The sequence below is a fragment of the Heloderma suspectum genome, chromosome 1 (genome assembly GCF_057233095.1).
Source record: "Heloderma suspectum isolate Gila_16-S chromosome 1, 16-S_ref, whole genome shotgun sequence".
NCBI lineage: Eukaryota > Metazoa > Chordata > Lepidosauria > Squamata > Helodermatidae > Heloderma > Heloderma suspectum.
Window position 1 is genome coordinate 65,749,863 of NC_139458.1, and position 21,875 is coordinate 65,771,737.

The window sequence follows — 21,875 nt, forward strand, 5'->3', positions numbered from 1 at the left end:
TCATATAATGGAAATCAGTTCTGTTGATTTATATGGATGTTCCTCTTAACTAAGGGCACAATCCTATGCAAGTTGAGACAGAAAAAAGTCCTACAACTCCCAGCATTCTCCAGCCAGACATGCATAGGATTGTACCTTAAACATTCTTAAGATTTCAGACTAGAAAGAGATGCAAATCTGAAGAAATGAAAGCAGATTAATTGATTCACAGTTCGTAATACTGGATCATTGCATATCATTATGTCAGCATAATATTTGAAGAATGGCAATAAGGTGAGGTGAGGGAATTTAAAGAAAAATAATGAGATAAAGAGGCCAGCTTAATAGGAAATGATGATATGAGTGATTTGTAGTGATGCAATGATCCTTATTTGCATTTAACAAGAATGCTTTCATACCATATTGTAAATGGTATATACCATACTGTTAATCAAATGCAGCACTATGTGCTGAAAATAAATTGAAGGAATGGGATAGTTTTTGGTGAGTCAAGTGATAATCCAGTTAATATTTATTTTAATTAGTTCTACTAATCCATTTCAAAAGTACCTAGAGATAAATGGCAGATAGGCACTTATTACTGGTTATATAGGTAGTAATGTGAGAAAGAATTCAAAGAGAGTGATAAGTGCCTGGATAAGAGCTTTAAATTTGTGTAACTTAATATATTTGAGAGTACTGACTATGATTTTCAGTTAACAACTCCCCATTTGCATTACTACCTATAATTACCTAGGGGAATACTACAGTTCCAATCTTTGCAGCTACTTTGAAAATAGAGGGGATTATGCACACTTTTGTGGATCAGGAGATTTAATAACACCTACCATGGGATGCTGAGTCCAGATTTTACTGCATTTTTTTGTAAAAAAAAAAAAATCTATTCCATGTACTCTGTATAGTGGCTATAATAAATTATTATATAATGGGCAAAGCAGTGTAAGAATTTGAACTGGAGCTGATATTTAACTTTTAGACATCACGAATCCAAGAAGATTTCTTCCACACTGGTAAGTCCCAACTTAGACAGGGAGTGCCAGGTGAATGTACTTAAGCCTTAGGTTTTAAGGGAAAGATGTGCTAGTATTAAGTCATGTGTTTCATATGTTTTATTGACCCATCTGTAAGGCACCAGTGGTCTCAAATGGGGAGCAGGTAATGGGGTGCACGAATCTTACTCCTTTTGGCAGCCTTATTCCCTGTGTCACTGGGGCAGTTTGCAGATAGGAAGAGCTATTGCTGTGATCTCTGATATACTACAGTGCCATGACTATAAAGAAGTGGGGAGTGGTATAGCAGTTACCAGCCCAGCTGAGTGATTCAAAAAGCCAATAGTTCCAGCTTCCAACAGGACCTAAAAAAGTGCAGACTCTGTCCTAGTTACTAAAAACAGTAAATCCCAACTGTGCATATAAACTGATGGGATCTGAGCTGGCGGTGATTGACCAAGAAAGAGACCTTGGGATTGCGTTGGATAGCTTGATGAACATGTCAAACCAGTGTGCAGGTGCTGTGAAAAAAGGCAAATTCCATGTTAGGCATAATTAGGAAAGGAATAAAAAATAAAACTGCCAATATCGTAACGCCCTTATACAAACCTATGGTGCGACCACACTTGGAATACTGCGTACAGTTCTGGCCACCGCACCTCAAAAAAGATATTGTTGTATTGCTAAAAGTTCAGAAAAGAGCAACTAAAATAGTCAAGGGGCTGGAGCAGCTCTCTATGAGGAAAGGTTACAACTGGGACTGTTTAGCTCAGAGAAAAGGAGAGTGAGGGGAGATAGGATCGAGTTGTACAAAATTATGCATGTTGTGGAGAAAGAGGATAAGTAGACATTTTCCTTGCTCTCACATAATATTAGAACCCAGGACCATGTCATGAATCTGAGTGGTAGGAGATTCAGGACAGATGAAGGGAAGTACTTCTTCACACAGTAGATAGCTGAAATCTGGAATTCCCTACCACAAGATGTAGTGATGGCCACCAAGGTGGCATAAAATGAAGTAAAACAAGTAAGCAAATAAAATGTTCCCATCTTCTTTGACCTTCCTCACCACTTAGATTGCCCTAAAGTTCATATCAACCTGAAACTACATTGGCCTCCAGGAAATTTACATGTTGGAAGTATACACACACAAGCACACATAAATCTGAGCTCTTATTCATCTTATGGGTCACATGAAGCCTCTGGAAACTGCAGTCACAAAGGCATGTGCGAAACCAGGATCATAGGGTCCTGTTTCCAATTGGAGTCCTGAGACTGGGCCAGAAAAATAATTCTGGGAGAGGAAAGAGCATCATAATGATCTTATTAGCAGTGCAATACAATAAAAGTCTACTGAGAAGTAAGACTTGTTGATTTCAATGGGACCTACTCCCAAGTAAGTGAGTATAGGTTTGCAACCTAAAAATAAACTTTCAAACAAATTTATGACATACCCACTGCACGCTTTACAAGCTGGTGCAGAAGAACTCCAATCAAAGCGTGCAATACATGTGGGCCACCAGGAGCATGTAACATAAACCTCATGGCCATTTAAAATGAAAATAGCTCATCTTGTAAACAAACAAACAAACAAAGAGAAAAAGCATTCTAATTGTACATTTTGCATCCTTAAAAATAGAATATAATCCATTTTTTAAAAAACGTTAAAAAGTGTAAACTGAAAGGCCTGTGTTTGTTTTTTAAAAAAGTATAGAGCCACTTCCTTAATTGTTGACCAGAGGTCTGAAAAAAATGGAAGGGAACTACTGCATGGAGAATGTACAGTATGTTTTAAAAGACAAATGTTCTTACTAGTCTTACCCTCAAACTTAACAACATAATAGACTAATATTGCAACAACATTGCAAACGAAAGATAAGTACAAAGAAATAAATTTCCTATTTCAAATTCAACTTTAACAAAATTCATTGATGTGAGTTTTAACCTATGCATGTTTAGACAGAAAAAAGTTCTACAACTCCCAGCATGCCCCAGTCAGCATGGCTGGCTGGGACATGTTGCGAATTGTAGGCATTTTTTCTATGCATAGGATTGCGCCCTTAGACAACTATCATAAACAGAGCAAGCCTGATTTTTGAAGGACTCAAGACGCATTTGTCACACAAGATGCCTGGAATGTACTACATATTTGTTACAACTTGTCTGCTGAGTTTTTTTTAAATAAGGAACAAAATTTATGATAGCACTCTTCAAGTACTTGAAAGGTTGTCACAGAGAAGAAGGCCAGGATCTCTTCTTGATCATTGCAGAGTGCAGGACATGGAATAATGGGTTCAAGTTACAGGAAGCCAGATTCCGGCTGAACTTCAAGAAAAACTTCCTGACTGTAAGAGCAATACGACAATGGAACCAATTACCTGGGGAGGGGGGGCTCTCCCACACTGGAGGCCTTCAAGACGAGCCTGGACAGCCATCTGTCAGGGATGCTCTGACTTGGATTCCTGCATTGAGCAGGGGGTTGGACTTGATGGCCTTGTAGGCCCCTTCCAACCCTACTATTCTATGATTCTATGAAAAGTACTTATATCCACACTTAATATTTTCTCTTGTTGCACTCATGCCCTGCTTGTGGGTCCCTGGTCGACAGCTGGTTGGCCATTTTGTGAACAGAATGCTGGACTAGATGGACCCTTGGTCTGATCCAGCATGGCGCTTCTTACGTTCTTAAAAGTCTGATTTTATGGGGAGCTGCAGAGTAACAGGATAGCAAAACATCAGGCACTAGGCTCTGGGTTAAGGAGACTGCTTGTCCTTGATTTCACTGTTCAGAGCTAGTTCTTCTTCCTGTAGCATCCCAAGCAGCAGAATCCATCAGGGCTGCTGAATCAGCGCTGGGGAAAAGCTCCAGCTCTGGCAACTTGGTTGAAGTGTCCTTTGTAATGGACCAAGATGGAAATTCACATCATAGATGGCAGAGGGGGTGGGGAGAAAAAGAGTAAGTGCCCTCTGCCCAGACAAATCCAGTTCTCTCCTTACTGGGGAGCTGCCATTGTGAGCGTGCACAGGTCCTGTGGCAGGAAAGGAAGGCAGCTGGCAAAAGGTTGGGCAGCGGCGCCAGCAGACCCCTCCTCCCTGTGGTACGAGCGCTGAGCCAATCAAAAGGCTGGTTGTCTCCGCTGTCGGGAACAGCGGCAGGCAGTTTCCTCTCTCATCTGCCTGGGGCTCATAAAAGTGCAAGGACTCATGTGTTGGCTGGCGCCTTTGCTGTTGCCGCCTTCCCCACCCACCCTCCCCTGGTAACAGTAGATCTTGCAATGGACAGAACTCAGTCACCAGTAACAGGGCTGGGAAGGAATTTTATCTGCCTTCTAATTGGCAAGAAAGGGGGGAGCAGAGTTTTCGCCTTCCTCATTGCAAGAGTAGTCCATGTTTAAATAAGTTGAACTATTTGAGTGCTCTCTTGGTAGAATTGTATTGTTTATGTCACAACTTTGTGGGGCGTGATAGGCATTGGGCTGGATCAATGTGGAAGGGGGAGCGGGATTGGGCTCCCCACTTCCCTGCAGTGGGATCCCCTTAAGGGAACTGGGTGGGTGTGGCACCAAGACCAGGCCAGCATGGTAGCTGCAAGCGTGCCACATCCGGGGTGGGGGGAAAGGGCTCACGTTAGCGATCTGTGCAGTGGTGGGCCTCTGACCCTTCCACCCATCACCAACACTCCTGGCAGGCAGGCCAGGAAGGAAAATCGGGCAGCAGGTGAGCTGCCCGATGGTGGATCCATGCCCTATGCCTCCGCCAATCCTATTCAAGTCAATAAAGCTGTGGCCAATTTAATAACTCATTTAAGTTGGTGTCTGTGGTTTGTTCCTTTCATCCGCCACATGGACACAATAAGACACTGCGCCACACAAGTAGCACCTCTGCACTCTGTCTACCCCATTGCTGGAGCCCTGTTATTGAATGAAGTCATTATGAGGGAATTATAAACTGGAAATTAAACTAAGGCTGCAATCCTAAGCATGCTCACTTGGCAGTTACTCCTATCAAATCAATGAGAAGGATCCAAAAGTGTATATCCACTAGCGCTATTTAGGTTGTGCTAGTGGAAACCAATGCTTTTGTGATGTCAACAGCACTTATTAGCGTGATGGGTCTCCTGGAAACCCATCATGCTGGCAAGAGCTATCATCATTGCACATCATTATTAACATTTCTATACTGCCCCATAGTCAAAGCTCTCTTGTGTTGGTTTCCACCAGTGCAATGTCAATAGCGCTAACAGCCAGACACCATTGGATCCTTCCCAACAGGACTTACTTCAGAGAAAATATGCTTACAATGGAGGTGTTACTGTGAAAGATACCATTATTTCTCTTTCAGAAATTCAACATGTGGAACAATGAAATGTAGTTTGCTCCTTCTATGCTCCCCACCACAACTACCACCTATTGCCCTCTGACACTGACACTGCTAGAAAGGGAAGGAATACTGAATATGGGCTCTAGCACTTTATCCAAGTGCCACTGCGACCTTCCAATCTAGTGCCCTTCATGTATTTTCTTTACTGCATTTCCATACCACCCAATAGCCAAAGCTCTCTGGGCAGTTCACATAATACTATATTATATAATAAAATATAACTTAGTGCAGCTGAAAGTTTGCACAGGCAAATCATTGCAGCATGGGACTTGAGCATTTCTGAAAGGCAAGTGGGGCAGAGATGCAAGGATCTGTCCCACCTGCCTTGTAGAGGTGCTGCTCTGGCCTCTGCCTGGGCCATAGCAGCTGAAACAGGGGGCAGGAGTAGGCTGTAATTCAGCAAGTGAAAGAGACACACATGTTCAGTGTAAAAGTGCATGCTCATGCTTGTCCTAGTCAGTTTTATGGAGAAGAGGGGTGACTGTTTTGTTTAAACCACAGATAAGGAAGGTTCTAAAGGAGCCTGGATTCTTAAAAAATTCTGAAGACAGACACAAAACGACTTCCTCAATGGACTCCTAGAGAGGTCTGGAAGAAACACACAGTTTCCACTAATGACTCTTCATGCTCCTTCCAGTCTTCTCCCTTGATAATGAAATGTACTGTAGTAAACAGTCATTTCTCATCCTGTGACCACACTGGAATGATGGCTAAGGAATTATGGTGAAGGGCAGACGTAAGGATTAAGAATCCAACTTGGAGATGCAACTCATTTCCTCTGGAGAGGTTCAAATGACTTTAATAGGGCAATTCTACAGCAAACACTGTATTTAGACTTTAGCCAAAGAATAGCAGCAAAGAGCTGAAGACCAAGGCAGTGATATAAATGGGAGACTGAAATTGCTGTTTATATCATGGGGCTGGCTGTTACACTAGTGTGGATCTCTGGTTCACTCAGGATAAATATATTAAATATCCCGAACATTGGTCTGTCTATACAATGAAGAAAATGATTCTAACTGTCAATTACAGTGCCTTTTAAGGCTCACTCAATACTGCATGGCCTTATCAGCCTGAGGAGAGCATAAAAACCACAGGAAATTCAATTCAAACTGAAATGGAAACTGAATGCCTTATTCAGTGGACAGCAATAGTTAAAGCACTGCAATAGTTATCATTACCCCCTGCAATATTTTTATTCCACGTGGTCATTATAAGAGCTGCTTTGTAACTTTAAGGACTGGTGCCTGAGTTTCTTTATTTTCCTCTTCCCTCACCATTCCTTTTTTCCTTTTAGGTTATGACTTTTAAGGTACAATCCTATCAATGTTTAGACAGAAAAAATCCTACAGCTCTCAGCATGTTCGAGCCAGCCATGCTTTTTTTGCCTAAACATGCATAGGATTCTGCCCTTAGATTGAAAGTCTGCAGGAAGGGGCTGTCTGTATGCCATTCTGGGAGCCTGTTGAGTAGAAGAACGAGCTTAGTATCAAGAACGAGTTAGTATCAAGAAAAGTAACTAGTTTTAGCACCTATAAAGTCACTTTATATAATCATTTACTGCAACACATTTTAAAATATATTCTCTGGTTGTATACTGTATGGTTCATCAAGTGTAAAAGTAGTATGAGAATTACCTACATGCCAAAATGTGGGTGGAATATGCCAAGAAGAATTATTTAAAATTCCTGAACTTACATGCTATTATGGTTCCCATGGCGAAGCTTAGAAATCATTAGCAAAACATTAAACATAGCTGGAACTGCTGATTAACAGTTTGCCACTCTACAGATTTAATGCAGTATTTGGCTCAACTTTTTTTTTTACATCCCCAAACAAACTAAAATATTTACAAAACTGAGTGTCTCTCCCTTAATGCCTGTTGGGCAATAGTCGTTTAAAACTCCACAGACACTTGTAAATCTGTCCAAAGAATCATTACATATAAACAAACCTTCATGTAAGGAGTGTTGCAATGTCAATCAGGCAGGAGTTGGTATTTTCAAGCATCATTTTTAAAGTAAATGTAAAACTAGAAATAGTTCACTGTTGATAAGAGTGAATTGCTGAACAAATACTAGGACCTACCAGTAGCCCTTATGGGAATCATCCTGACAGTGAGCCCAAGTATTTAACAGCATGGACCCCAGTAAACCTGTCACTGATACTATCCTTCATGAGTTATATACTCCAGTGAAAGTTTCTAACAGCCACTACTGTTTGTGTATCTCTTAACGTCTGCTCAGAATTTGACAGATACTACCATCGCAGGGCCATTAAAGACATGCTTATTTCATAGTCCATTTGAAACCATGTGCGTCCTGGGCAGAAGTTTTATAATTTAGATATAATTTTAAAATTAAATTTTAAAATTAAAATAAATTTTAAAACTATTTTCTAAAAGGTTCAAATTGAAGTCAAGGGACAAGAAAAATTAGTAAGGAAATATATTAGAATTAATTAGTATTAAAATGCTCGATTTTTATGAATTTGTATAAATGTTTTAAAAACCCCTAGCACAATTCCCCTGAGCAAAACTGATGATGCAGATATGCACTAAGGCCTCCATGAGCATAAGCAAAGATGAAAGATGGGGAAGAAGATGGCAGATTAAATGGGTCTTTGGTGTTATCTACTAGGGTTCAAGGTAAAAACAATTATAAACTGAACTACGAGTAAAGAGCCCTTCACTTAAGTCATTCATAGTTTAATATTATGCTAACTGGAAAAATCCTTACCAATATACTGATCTTGGAACACTCTCTATTACTGGAGATGAAGTTTTCATCCTCCTCCTCTTGATCCTGTTCCATTTCTTCCTGGTGCCCTATCCCCCCGCCAGTCCTTTCTGCATTTCTCCAGCATTAACGTTGTTACAGACAGTCATAGGAAGACTTCCCACTGAGCCCTTCTGTGAATCTTCTTGTTTCAAGACATGGCTTCTCTCTGGGTAAAGGTGGGAGCTGAGAATTTAGGAAACCACTCATTCTCTTTTGGCTTTCCGTGCAAACCATACTTGTGTGGCTCACGTGTAACGCTAAGCCACATTTTATCATTACATGCACGAGCCTCAGACTTGTGCTCTCTCCCATCCCCTCTCCACCAGTGCGGCCACAAGGATATTGGAAACATTCCATTTTCAAGGAACCACAATTTGTCATTATGTTCAAAACAGGAACTGTGGTTAATATTTACTATGGTTTATCCAAACAAGCCAGGATAATTAACCATGTTTTGAAGCTAGCTTGTTTGGACAAACCATAGTTAAAACTAACCACAGTTTGTCTGGGCTCAGAGAGAATGACAAAGAACAGTTAATTGAAAATAGAAGCAAATGCTTCTGATCTACTCCCTGTGACTGCTATGGTCCATAGGGTCTCATGTGATTACATCTATTGTATGGAATACTATGCCTTGACCTGACTCCCCCCACCCCATTTTTGTTACTCCAGAAATCTTCATTAAAAATAGTTAAACTTACCTGATACCATACTTTCAGGTAGGTGGTCAGATGTCTATTAATGAATTCAAGACTATATAGGTCCTCAACACTCATTTATGTCAATATCCAAGGATGATAATTAGAAAAATGGGACTTAAATCAATTGGGACTTAAGCACTTAATTGTGTGCTTTTAATTGCATTTTTTACAATGGAATATAGGTACACCTAACTTTTTCTATGTTGGTCTTAAAAACTGTTAGAATGAAGTCTTGGTTCAGATTGATAATGCTCTGACACAAACTCCTGCACTATAGTTACTGGAACCCCTAAACAACTGCATCTCAAAGTAGTACTAGTTTTGAAGTAACGAAGTCTATAATTAGTTTTTAAAATATAGTGTTGTGAAGTGAATGCCTTTTTGCTTATGTTGTTAGAAATTCTTTAGCCGGGGTAAGTAACCTGTGGCCCTCCAGATGTTTTGGCCTACAATTCCCATTGGCCAACGTAGCCAGTGGTGAGGGATGATGAGGGTTGTAGGCCAGAACATCTGGACAGCCGCAGGTTGCCCACCCCTGCCTTAGACCCTTGACAGCCTTAGAGGTTTCCCTAATAGTTTCCTACTCCAATGGCTTATTTTCAGGAAAACAAGGTACTTTCAAATTAATTTGCTTTAAGGGTGGCCTGTCTAGTCCATTTGCCACTAATATATAAAGTTCTTAACTAAGCAAGTTCTTCAGATTTTACAATCAGATTGAAACATTTTAAAATAATTTTACCTGGCATATTATCTTCTTTTTTTAAGTTTAGTTGACACTATATCTTTAAAGTCCCAAGTGAAAGAATCCAAGTAAAGTGAACGGTATGTGATATGTCTCTGTCAAAAGGATGAAAATATCAGTGGTCCCGTCTGCGTTTGAACTCTTGGTTCCGTGGAGTCTAGGAATTTAAAACTGGAGACTTAGAGCACAGAATCATTTAACTCTGGCATGAAGAGTTGATTTGGATTCTTTTTTGTTTTATTTAAAAGAAAAATAATATCTTAAAAACATCATTCTGTGTATATCTGACAGCTGACTGCAACATTGGCTGTCTTCTGTCATAATTTTTGTGTCTGCTTATCTGATGTGAAAAAGCCATTAGAAGAAATAACTGTATTTCCTTATTGGAATATGAGAACATCACCATTTTTAAAGCATTGCTTCATGTCATGCATAGATATTTGTTTTCCCTGCTCACGGAAATTACCTCTATTATTTAAAAGCTCAATATTTATTTGAATATCTACAGCAATGGCTAAGGACAGTTTCAATATTTTCAAATGCCCCTAAATAAACTCTGAAATGTAGCATTTAATAAGTTAATATTGTCCAAATAATAATATGAAAACCTGTAAATTCTTAAACATTATTAAAATTACAACTAACCACCCTCGCAGCACCATCATATGTATGTAACTATATATCTGCAATATAGGCAGCACAAATAATATTGTCCAAAACATGCCTATATGAAAGGCTGTCCTTGCTTGGCTGGATCACTGTGCTGACGCTTCTCTCAACATTATTTTTTTCAAATCACATCTGTTTCAGCTTTAGGCTTTCACTTGTGTTTTGCCAGCAGCCACAGCTTTTTAATGGCTACCATAAATTATAGAGGCTCATCAGATCTTTCGTGTTTGTACTAAAACAATATCCTCTTCAATTAAAGCATTTAATGTAGAATTGTCTATAATATTATTCAAAGAAGAGTTATTTGAAGGGAAGAGAGCGTTTTGATCTACTACAAATTGCCATTCTCAATGGTGACCAGAGAACAGTCTTCACCTTCAAGATGGTGACTCCTCCTGGTGGAAGGCAGGGTTGATCTCTGACTTCACCAGGGGGAGATGCATCCCCGCCCTCTAGGACTGAGCTGGAACTAAACACAATCTCTGGCATGATTGAACAAGAGCTATGAAAGGAATTGTTGTTGTTCAGTTGTTTAGTCATGTCCGACTCTTCATGACCCCATGGACCATAGCACGCCAGGCCTTCCTGTCCTCTGCTCTCTCCCGGAGTGTGCTCAAGTTCATGTTCATTGCATCGGTGATGCTATCTAACCATCTCATCCTCTGCCGTCCCCTTCTCCTTTTGCCTTCAATCTTTCCCAGCATCAGGGTCTTTTCCAGTGAGTCTTCTCTTCGCATTAGGTGGCCAAAATATTTGAGCTTCAGCTTCAGTATCTGTCCTTCCAATGAGCAGTCGGTGTTGATTTCCTTTAGGATGGACTGATATGACCTCCTTGCAGTCCAGGGGACTCTTAAGAGTCTTCACCAGCACCACAGTTTGAAAGCATCAATTCTTCGGTGCTCAGCCTTCCTTATAGTTCAGCTCTCACAGCCATACGTTACTACTGGAAAAACCATAGCTTTGATTATACGAACCTTTGTCGGCAAGGTGATGTCTCTGCTCCTTAATATGCTGTCAAGGTTTGCCATAGCTTTCCTCCCAAGGAGCAAGCGTCTTTTAATTTGATTTCACTTTCATGGCACCGTCTGCGGTGATCTTGGAGCCCAAGAAAATAAAATCTGTCACTGCTTCCATTTCTTCCCCTTCTATATGCCAGGAAGTGATGGGGCCAGGTGCCATGATCTTCGTTTTTTTAATGTTGAGTTTCAAACCAGCTTTTGCACTCTCCTCTTTTACCCTCAACAAGAGGCTCTTTAGATCCTCTTCGCTTTCTGCCATTAGGGTGGTATCGTCTGCGTATCTGAGGTTGTTGATATTTCTCCCAACAATCTTAATTCCGACCTGTGATTCCTCCAACCCGGCGTTTCTCATGATGTACTCTGCATATAAGTTAAATAAGCAGAGCGACAATATGCAGCCTTGTTGAACTCCTTTTCCAATTTTGAACCAATCGGTTGTTCCATGTCCAGTTCTTGCTGTTGCTTCTTGACTAGGGTTGGCGGAGAATTTCTCCACGAATCTTCGGGAAGCTGAGTGCCGACGCATTCGGCCCCCCGAAAGTGTTGGGGAAATTCTCCGCCGCCCCCCCGCCCCCCCGGGATTGGACTTACCTTTGGCGAATGTCCCTCTTGGCAGCGGGACCCGGCGGCGTTTCGGTGGCGTTTCGTTGGGGGCGGGGGCCGGTCTCCCGACTGGCTGCTGCCGCCGCCATTGCAAAAAAAAAAGTAAAGTAAAAAAAAACACACACACCCGTGATAGGCTACGTAACGATTAACGTAGCCTATCACGGCTAGATTTCCAAAGTCAACCGTGATAGGCTACGTAAATCGTCACGTAGCCTATCACGGGTGACTTTGGGGAAAAAAAAAAAGCGTGTACGCAAATGGCGGCTCCCATGGGGACCGCCACTTGCGTTCCTTATTTTGGCACGTCTAGTCTATGTAAAGATTTACGTAGACTACGGCGAAAATAAGGGCACGCTATTTGCGTTGCGCTTATTTTCGCCGTAGTCTACGTAAATCTTTACATAGACTAGACGTGCCAAAATAAGGAACGCAAGTGGCGGTCCCCATGGGAGCCGCCATTTGCGTACGCGCTTTTCTTTTCTTTTTTTTCCAAAGTCACCCGTGATAGGCTACGTGACGATTTACGTAGCCTATCACGGCTGACTTTGGAAATCTAGCCGTGATAGGCTACGTAAATCGTTACGTAGCCTATCACGGTGTGTGTGTGTGTTACTTTTTTTTTCGCGGCTGGGTAGACGGGGCGCTCCTACCCGGCCTGAATTTCGGCAGCGAGGGATGGGGCGCCTCCCCCCCAGCCTGAATTTCGGCCGGGCGAGGCAGGGTGCCTCCCCCCCCTCGCCTGAACTTCGGGGGGAGAAGCGAAGCAAGCTGCGGGATGAGGTAAGTCCCTTTCGTCCATCCCTATTCTTGACCCTCATTCAGGTTTCTCAGGAGACAGGTAAGGTGGTCTGGTACTCCCATCTCTTTAAGAATTTGCCACAGTTTGTTGTGATCCACACAATCAAAGGCTTTAGCGTAGTCAATGAAGCAGAAGTAGATGTTTTTCTGGAATTCTCTTGCTTTCTCCATGATCCAGCAAATGTTGGTTATTTGATCTCTAGTTCCTCTGCCTCTTCGAAACCCAGCTTGTACTTTCGGTAGTTCTCGGTTCACATACTGCTGAAGCCTAGCTTGTAGGATTTTGAGCATCACCTTGCTGGCATGTGAAATGAGCGCAATTGTACGGTAGTTTGAACACTCTTTGGCGTTGCCCTTGTTTGGAACTGGAATGTAAACTGACCTTTTCCAGTCTTGTGGCCACTGTTGACTGTTCCAGATTTGTTGGCATACTGAGTGCAGCACTTTAGCAGCAGCAGCTTTCAGTATTAGCTCAGCTGGAATACTGTCATCTCTGCTAGCTTTGTTAGTAATGCTTCCTAAGGCCCACTTGACTTCATTTTCTAGGATGTCCGGCTCAAGTTCAGTGACTGCACCATCGTGGCTATCAGGGACATTAAGATATTTCTTGTATAGTTCTTCTGTGTATTCTTTCCATCTCTTCTTAATCGTTTCTGCTTCTGTTAGGTCCCTGCCTTCTTTGTCCTTTATCATGCCCATCTTTCCACAAAACGTTCCCTTGATATCTCCGATTTTCTTGAAGAGATCTCTAGTCTTTCCCATGCTATTGTTTTCCTCAATTTCTTTGCACTGTTCATTTAAGAAGGCCTTCTTATCTCTTCTTGCTATTCTCTGGAACTCTGCATTCATTTGGATATATTCAGTTGGACAAAGTTCCCCTTTGTCCCTTGCTTTTCAGTTCCCCTCTTTCCTCAGCTATTTGTAAATAGGGATGTGCGAAAGTCACTTACCTTTTTGAAGGGGTGATTTGCGGTGGGGGAGAGGCGCTCTGCGCCTCCCCCCAAAATCCTAACCCGGCCAGCCGGCCAGGTGCATTTGCAGGCATGCAACGCCTGCGGACGCAAATGGCGGTGGCTACGGCAGCTGCCATTTGCGTTCCCGTTTTTTTGCCGTGATCGGCTACGTAAATATTTACATAGACTATCACGGCCTCCGCAGGGACACAAATGGCATCCCTGCATTAGCCGTGATAGGCTACGTAAGTATTTATGTAGCCTATCATGGCAAAAATGGGGGAGCGAATGGCAGCCGCAGACGCGGCTGCCATTCGCAAGGCAGCACGAACGGCACCAGGTGAGTGCTCCATTTCGCGTGCCTTTTGCGGTGTGGTGGGGCGGCGGGGCTTCGTTCCACCACAGATTTTGGGGGGCTGAATGCACTGGCATTTGGCCTCACTGAGATCCGTGGAGGAATCCTCTGACATCCCTACTTGTAAAGCCTCATCAGACAGCCACTTTGCTTTCTTGCATTTATTTTACTTTGGGATGGTTTTTTAGGGATGTCAGAGAATTCCGCCACAGATCTCAGTGAGGCTGAATGCCAGTGCATTCGGCCCCTCGAACTCCGTGGTGGAACGGCCTGCCACCCCCCCCCCGCGGATCCCCCCCGGGACAAGACTTACCTGGGGCGGATGTTCCGGAAGGCGGCAGCTCCAGCGGCGGCTTCGGCTGGTCTTCTGACCGGCCGCCACCGCCGCCATTTGCAGTCTGTTTCCCCCCCCCATTTGTGATAGGCTACGTAAAGACTTACGTAGCCTATCACGTCTGGGTTTTTTAAAAAAACTGCGTACGCAAATGGCGGCGGCTACAGCCACCACCATTTGCGTTCCTTATTTTTGGCCGTCTTAGTCTACGTAAATATTTACGTAGATGGCGAAAATAAGGGGGAACGCAAATAGCGTAGCGGACGCTATTTGCGTTCCCCCTTATTTTCGCTTTCTTAGTCTACGTAAATATTTACGTAGAGTAAGACGGTGAAAATAAAGGGGAACACAAATAGCGTCCGCTATGCTATTTGCGTTCCCCTTTCTTGTCTTCGTCTTAGTCTACAGAAATATTTACGTAGACTAAGATGGCCAAAAATAAGGAACGCAAATGGCGGTGGCTGTAGCTGCCGCCATTTGCATACGCCCCCTTTTTTTTTTTTTACCCAGACGTTTTAGGCTATGTAAAAACTTACGTAGCCTATCACGTGGGTGTAAAAAACACACAAAAAACCTGCAAATGGTGGCGGCGGCAGCCGGTCGGAAGACCAGCCGCTGCCGCCTGGAAGATCCGCCCCAGGTAAGTCTCGTCCTGGGGGGATCCGCGGGGGGGGGGGCAGGGGATGGCAGGCCGTTCCGCCACAGATTTTGGGGGGCCGAATGCACTGGCATTCGGCCTCCCCGAGATCCGTAGCGGAATTCTCTGCCATCCCTAACGTAAATATTTACATAGAGTAAGACGGTGAAATAAAGGGTAACGCAAATAGCGTCCGCTACGCTATTTGCGTTCCCCTTTCTTGTCTTCGTCTTAGTCTACATAAATTTTTACGTAGACTAAGACAGCCAAAAATAAGGAACGCAAATGGCGGCGGCCGTAGCTGCCGCCATTTGCGTACGCGTTGTTGTTGTTTTTTAACCCAGACGTGATAGGCTACGTAAGTCTTTACGTAGCCTATCACGGCTGAATTCAGGGACGCAAACAGCAGCAGCTACCGCTGCCGCCATTTGCATCCCTGCTAACCAGTGGCTGGATATCTGGCTGCTGGCGGAGCTGGCTGGCAGCTCTGCGGAATCCCCGCGGAGCGTTGCCGGCCGGCGAGGATTCCGGGGGAAGGGACGGAGTGCCTCCTCCCCCAGAGGAACCCGGCGGAGCCAGGTAAGCGGGGTTTTGTACATCCCTAGTTTTAGTTGCTGCCTCCTGTACAATGTTACAAACTTCTGACCATAATTCCTCAGGCACTCTGTCTATCAGGTCTAATCCCTGAAATCTATTCCTCACCTCCACTGTATATTTATAAGGGATATGATTTAGGTCATACCTGAATGGTTTAGTGGTTTTCCCTACGTTCTTCAATTTCAGCCGAAATTTTGCAATAAGAAGCTCATGATCTGAGCCACAGTCAGCTCCAGGTCTTGTTCTGACTGACTGTATAGAGCTTCTCCATCTTTGGCTGCAAAAGACATAATCAATCTGATTACGATATTGACCATCTGGTGATGTCCATGTGTAGAGTTGCCTCTTGTGTTGTTGGAAAAGAGTGTTTGCTATGATCAGCGTGTTCTCTTGACAAAACTCTATTAGCCTTTGTCCTGCTTCATTTTGTACACCAAGGCCATGTCTGCCTGTTATCCCAGTGATTTCTTGACTTCCGACTTTAGCATTCTAATCCCCTATGATGAAAAGGACATCTTTTCTTGGTGTTAGTTCTAGAAGGTGTTGTAGGTTTTCATAGAACCGATCAACCTCAGCTTCTTCGGCATCAGTGGTTGGGGCATAGACTTGGATTACTGTGATGTCGAATGGTTTGCCTTGGATTCGTACTGAGATCATTCTATTGTTTTTGAGATTGTACCCCAGTACTGCTTTTCCCACCCTTTTGTTGACTATGAGTACTACTCCATTTCTTCTAAGGGATTCTTGCCCGCAGTAGTAGATATAATGGTCACCTGAATTAAATTCGCCCATGCTTGTCCATTTGAGTTCGCTGATTCCCAAGATGTCGATGTTCAATCTTGCCATCTCATGTTTGATCACCTGCAGCTTACCTTGATTCATTGATCTGACATTCCAGGTTCCTAAGCAATATTGTTCTTTACAACATCGGACTTTCTTTTCACCACCAGACACATCCATATCTGGGTGTCCTTTCAGCTTTGACCCAGCCACTTCACTCTTTCTGGAGCTACTTGGAAATTCCCTCCACTCTTCCCCAGTAGTATATTGGACACCTTCCAACTGGAGGGTCTCATCTTCCGGTGTCATATCTTCTAGCCTTTTGATACTTTCCATGGGATTTTCTTGGCAAGAATACTGGAGTGGGTTGCCATTTCCTTCTCCAGTGGATCACACTTTGTCAGAACTCTCTGCCACGACCTGTCTGTCTTGGGTGGCCCTGCACAGCTAGGGATGGCGGAGAATTTCTCCCGGAATCTTCGGGAGGCCAAGCGCCAACACATTCGGCCCCCCGACGTTGGTTGGGAAATTCTCCGCTGGCCCCCCGCCCCCCCCAGGACGGGACTTTCCTTCGGCGAATGTCCCTCTCGGCGGCGGGTCCCGGTGGCGGTTTGGCAGTGTTTCGTCGAGGGCAGGGGCGGCGGCCAGTCTCCCGACTGGCTGCCGCCGCCGCCATTGCAAAAAAAACACCAAAACTAAAGTAAAAAAAGAAAAAAACACCCGTGATAGGCTACGTGACGATTTACGTAGCCTATTACGGCTACATTTCCAAAGTCCGCCGTGATAGGCTACGTAAATTGTCACGTAGCCTATCACAGGTGACTTTGGGGGAAAAAAAAGCGCGTATGCAAATGGCAGCGCCGATGGGGTGCCGCCATTTGTGTTCCTTATTTTGGCATGTCTAGTCTACGTAAAGATTTACGTAGACTACGGCGAAAATAAGGGAATGCTATTTGCGTTGCCCTTATTTTCGCCGTAGTCTACGTAAATCTTTACGTAGACTAGACATGCCAAAATAAGGAACGCAAAATAAGGAACCCATGGGGCGCCGCCATTTGCGTACGCACTTTTCTTTTTTTTTTTCCAAAGTCACCCGTGATAGGCTACGTGACGATTTACGTAGCCTATCACGGCTGACTTTGGAAATCTAGCCGTGATAGGCTATGTAAAACATCACGTAGCCTATCACTGGGTCTTTTTTTTTTTTTTTACTTTTTGTTTCGCAGCCGGGGAGACGGGGCGCTTCTCCCCGGCCTGAATTTCGGCCAGGCGAGGCGCCTCCCCCCCCAGCCTGAATTTCAGCCGGGCGAGGTGGGACGCCTCCCCCGCCTCGCCTGAACTTCGGGGGGAGAAGCGAAGCGCCTCCCCCCCACCGCGAAGCCAAGCTGCGAAAAGGTAAGTGACTTTCGTACATCCCTATGCACAGCATAGCTCAGGACTTCACTGAGTTACGCAAGCCCCTTCGCCACAACAAGGCAGTGATCCATGAAAGGAATGCAACAGTTCAAACAATTACATGATAGAACATAATGAGGAGAGTGGTTCATCCCAGTGAGCGCTTTCTAGATGAGACTGTCTACTTCCCTCATACGTACCTAAGAGTGCATCTAAACCAAAAGACTCGGTCACATGGGCAGACTTCTCTGTGGCCACATTCAAGAACAGGAATTTATGGTAAGTCAAGGTTTTCCTATCTCTTTGAGATGGCCAGAGGGCAAACATCAGCTCCAAGATATATAAATGAAGTATCAACTTCCTGTGTGAACCTTTACAGGTTATGGCTGTACCTCAAGGTGTCAATACTTCATGGCACATCCTTCTCCCATGCACCACCTCCACAGATAAGAGAAGGTGGACCTTGTAATGTTTCACGAATGTGTCACTCAGGGTCAAACTACGCATAACTTTAATAATATAATTCCAGCCTTCTTTTTCCACTAATTGCCAGCATGAGGAGTGTGTGTGTGGGGGTCCTGATCTGGATGGGAACTCTAACATTGGGAGGGGGGCTTTAACCCCTTGCCTACCACTGTGGTCCTGATCCAGATCTGGGGGGCACACCTGCAATTTACATTGCCCCTCAAAGTCCAATTCATTTCACTGAGATTTGGCAATGCCAACTGCAGGTGCAGGGCACTGGGACCACAGTGGGGAGCAAAAGGTTAAAGGGCCCCCTACCCCCATGCTAGAATCCCAATCTGGAGCAGGGAGCCCACACTGCCAATTTGTGAAAATTAATCCTGCACTCAAGGGCAGAACTATGTGATTAAAGTCACAGGTAGTTTGGCCCTGACACCTATGTGGCTGTTCTATGGATCTATTCCACGTATGACCAGCCCCAAAAGGCTGCTCAGGCAACATTTTCCATAGTCAGTAATAACACCTGAAGTTGTATAATAAAATAACACAGTGTATTATTATGCAACATACGACTTCTGTCTACATTTTCTATAGCTTAGTACAATTCCAGAACTGAAAAAAAGCTGCCAACATTTTAAAGGGTTCCTACCAGATCCAAACCACACACATATGTTTGTAGTATGTCCATTTGTGCAAAGTAACCTCTGCAAGATTTTCCTTCTCCATTCCTGTGTTGTTGGGAGTCCTTGCTGTTTCTAATAACACTAACTAGCAACTAGTATGTGTGAAGCGAGTAACGTATTACCTACAATTTTACAATCTTGTTTCCTTTGTACATCCTTAACATTCCCTAATAATGTAGCAATTGTCAAAGAGGAAGTTCACATCCAGTTATTTCTTTAGTACTTTATGTAGCATCTTTCAAGAAGAATACTGTATTAACACATGCTCGCCAAGTCTGCTTAAAATCTACGTCATTCTTACCATACCTCTAGCAATTCACTTGTCTAGCTCCAGACATTTCCTGTATTCTTGCTTGTGTACCAGTGATATACTTTATTTAAAAATTCTGTTGCTGCAATTTCTATTGAATATCCACATCCTTCTACACAAATTAAGTTTCACTGACAATACTTCATACTAACATGAAACACTTTCCCCCCTCTTCTGCTAATATTATCATTATATGGTTGAATCTCAGTGAGTGTTTTATATATTCTAGACACGAGGCCTTTCCGAGGTTGTATAGGAGACCAAATTTCTTCAAATCTTGTATGTAGTCTAAATTTGTCAGAACTCCTCTGAAACAGCTGCAAATTTCCCTGAGCTTGTCCCAGACAGGGATAACAGTAGAACATACTTTATTTCCTTGTGCGGTCTTCCAATTAATCTTTAGGGTCCAGTATCAGAGGCAATATGCCTGTGTACACCAGTTGCTGGGGGACACAAGTGGGAGGGTGCTGTTGCACTTGTGTCCTGCTTATGGTTTCCTGGTCGACAGCTGGTCGGCCACTGTGTGAACAGAATGCTGGACTAGATGGACCCTTGGTCTGATCTGGCATGGCTTTCCTTATGTTTCTTACATGTTCTTAGGGTCCACATCCATTCTACTAGACTCTTGCAGCTAGAGGGATCTCTATCTGTTGTTTTTCAGCCTCCCAATTTTTAATCAGCCACTCTCCAGATATTTCTAATGAATGACTTAAAGCTTTCAATATCTTACAATATATTTAAACAGCCTGTTTAGGAATTCACATCCCCATTCTTTTTTGGGCATGATGAATAGAATGAACTATACCCACTGGGAATCTGAAACAGGTTCAGATGGTTCAGTATCCAAGTGATGCTAAATGGCTTCCAACATTGTCAGGTTTCTGATGATTCTTTGTCCTTGTGGATATGATTAATCTGTTTCCTCGTCAGCTCCACAGCCCATCCCATTGTGATTGTCTCCAACAGCTAGAACTCTATGACAGATTCTCCTACTTGTGACCCAAGTGCTGGAGGTGATCCATGATGTTGCCAGGAAGAGGGATTGATCAGAGTTTGCTCAGGATCCCTGTCATCATTTTGGAAATCCTACATGTGTAGAAAGTAGCTTTCCTCAGACTGAGACAATTATGTGTTATCCAAGGAGTGTGGGTGGCTTGCCCCTTCTCGTATTCAGTACCCATGGTTTCAAATGCCTGAATTGGACTCTAGTTGCCTGGGAATCTGGGCAAGAGTAGGAACCATATGAGTCTCCTAGAGGAAATGCTGCTAGATGAAATTGCTCAATTCCTCCTGCGCCCGTTGAGCAGTGACTGCACTTAGACTTGTGGTCTTATTTGTGACTGTGGGAATGTCTGAGTTCCTCCCGAGATGGTGACCTGCTCCCCCTGCATCATTTTAAATTATTACAGCATGAAGTATTTTTTAGGATGAACACAATAAAGATATATGAGAACTTGATATTCCATGCAAAGCAAAGTAACTTGAATTCTAGAGGAATGTCTGCTAAAACAATTATAAACATTCTGTGAAATCATCAGTTGAAGAAGAAGGAAAAAGATTGTAAAGACTAGTCAGTATAAACATTTTTTTAAGCAAACTACTGTAAAATCAGTGCTCTGCATTTTTATGTCTCAATTTTGTAACTATTGCTGAAATCATAACCATGTCAAAGTCTTGATGCACAGCCACCAAGAATGAAATGTGTGGCAGCAGGACTATACACTTGAAAAATAGAAGATCAAACACAGATCACATTTCAGCAGAAACTAGCACAAGAGAGGGCAGGCCAAGGGTTTTACAAAGCCAAGATATGAGAGGAGATAGAGCATTCATATATGCCAAGGTTGAATAAATAACAACTGATACTTCCTTACCACTGTTGACCTTTGAAACTTTCTTTAAGGTGACTATGAGCTAATTCATCCATATCTAACTGGAAGAATAAATTATTTTGTGATGACTTTTATAGTTTACCCTGAAGAGAATCATCTTATTCGACTCTGAATATAAAAGAAAAGCTCTATTTTGGAAAGGACAGAAAAGACCAGTGACTATTATAGAGATATTATTCTTCATTCTTAAAGCTGTAATTTTAACCATTCATTAAATTTTGCTGATCTGGTATTTTAAATATCAGTGAAAACTTTAGTTTTCAGTGGCCCCATTTGGTCATCATAGCAGAGAAAACATCTAGATCCAAAATTCTCATTTCCTGAATTGGAAAATGGTGTGATACAAATGATTTGATCTACAAGTAAGGGCACTGTACATGCAGCTGATACTACCTTTGAAGTTTTCTCTGCAGTAGTTCTGCCAGAGTCAAGCCACTTTTCAGTTGAAAAGGGAGCTTGGCTCTTTGGGAATGGAATTTCCCTCTGCTCTGCAAGCATTGTCTTTATTTTGTGTGTGGCAAAATGCTTATTTTATTCTACATTACTATTAACCGTCAAAGTTCTTATAATAGTTCTTGAACTAGTGTTACAAAACTATAGAGACAAATATATATGTCATTGGCCTTGCCCATTTGCAAGGTTAAATAGAGAGAAGAAATTTGCTCAGAACTCACACACATTTCCTGAAGATTTATTTTGGCACTGAAAAACTGAAGTTGATATTAAGAAACATACTTGTTGCTGGAATTGTTTTTAATCTTGATCATTTAATAGCCATACTTTTGACTTT

The 21,875-nt window shown here is 42.9% G+C and overlaps 1 protein-coding gene across 1 annotated transcript in view; it reads right to left on the reverse strand.

Annotated features, from left to right (window-relative positions):
• FMN1 (formin 1) overlaps positions 1-21,875 on the reverse strand; it is a 188,643-nt gene that overhangs the window by 50,192 nt on the left and 116,576 nt on the right. The gene's annotated exons all lie outside the window — the stretch shown is intronic.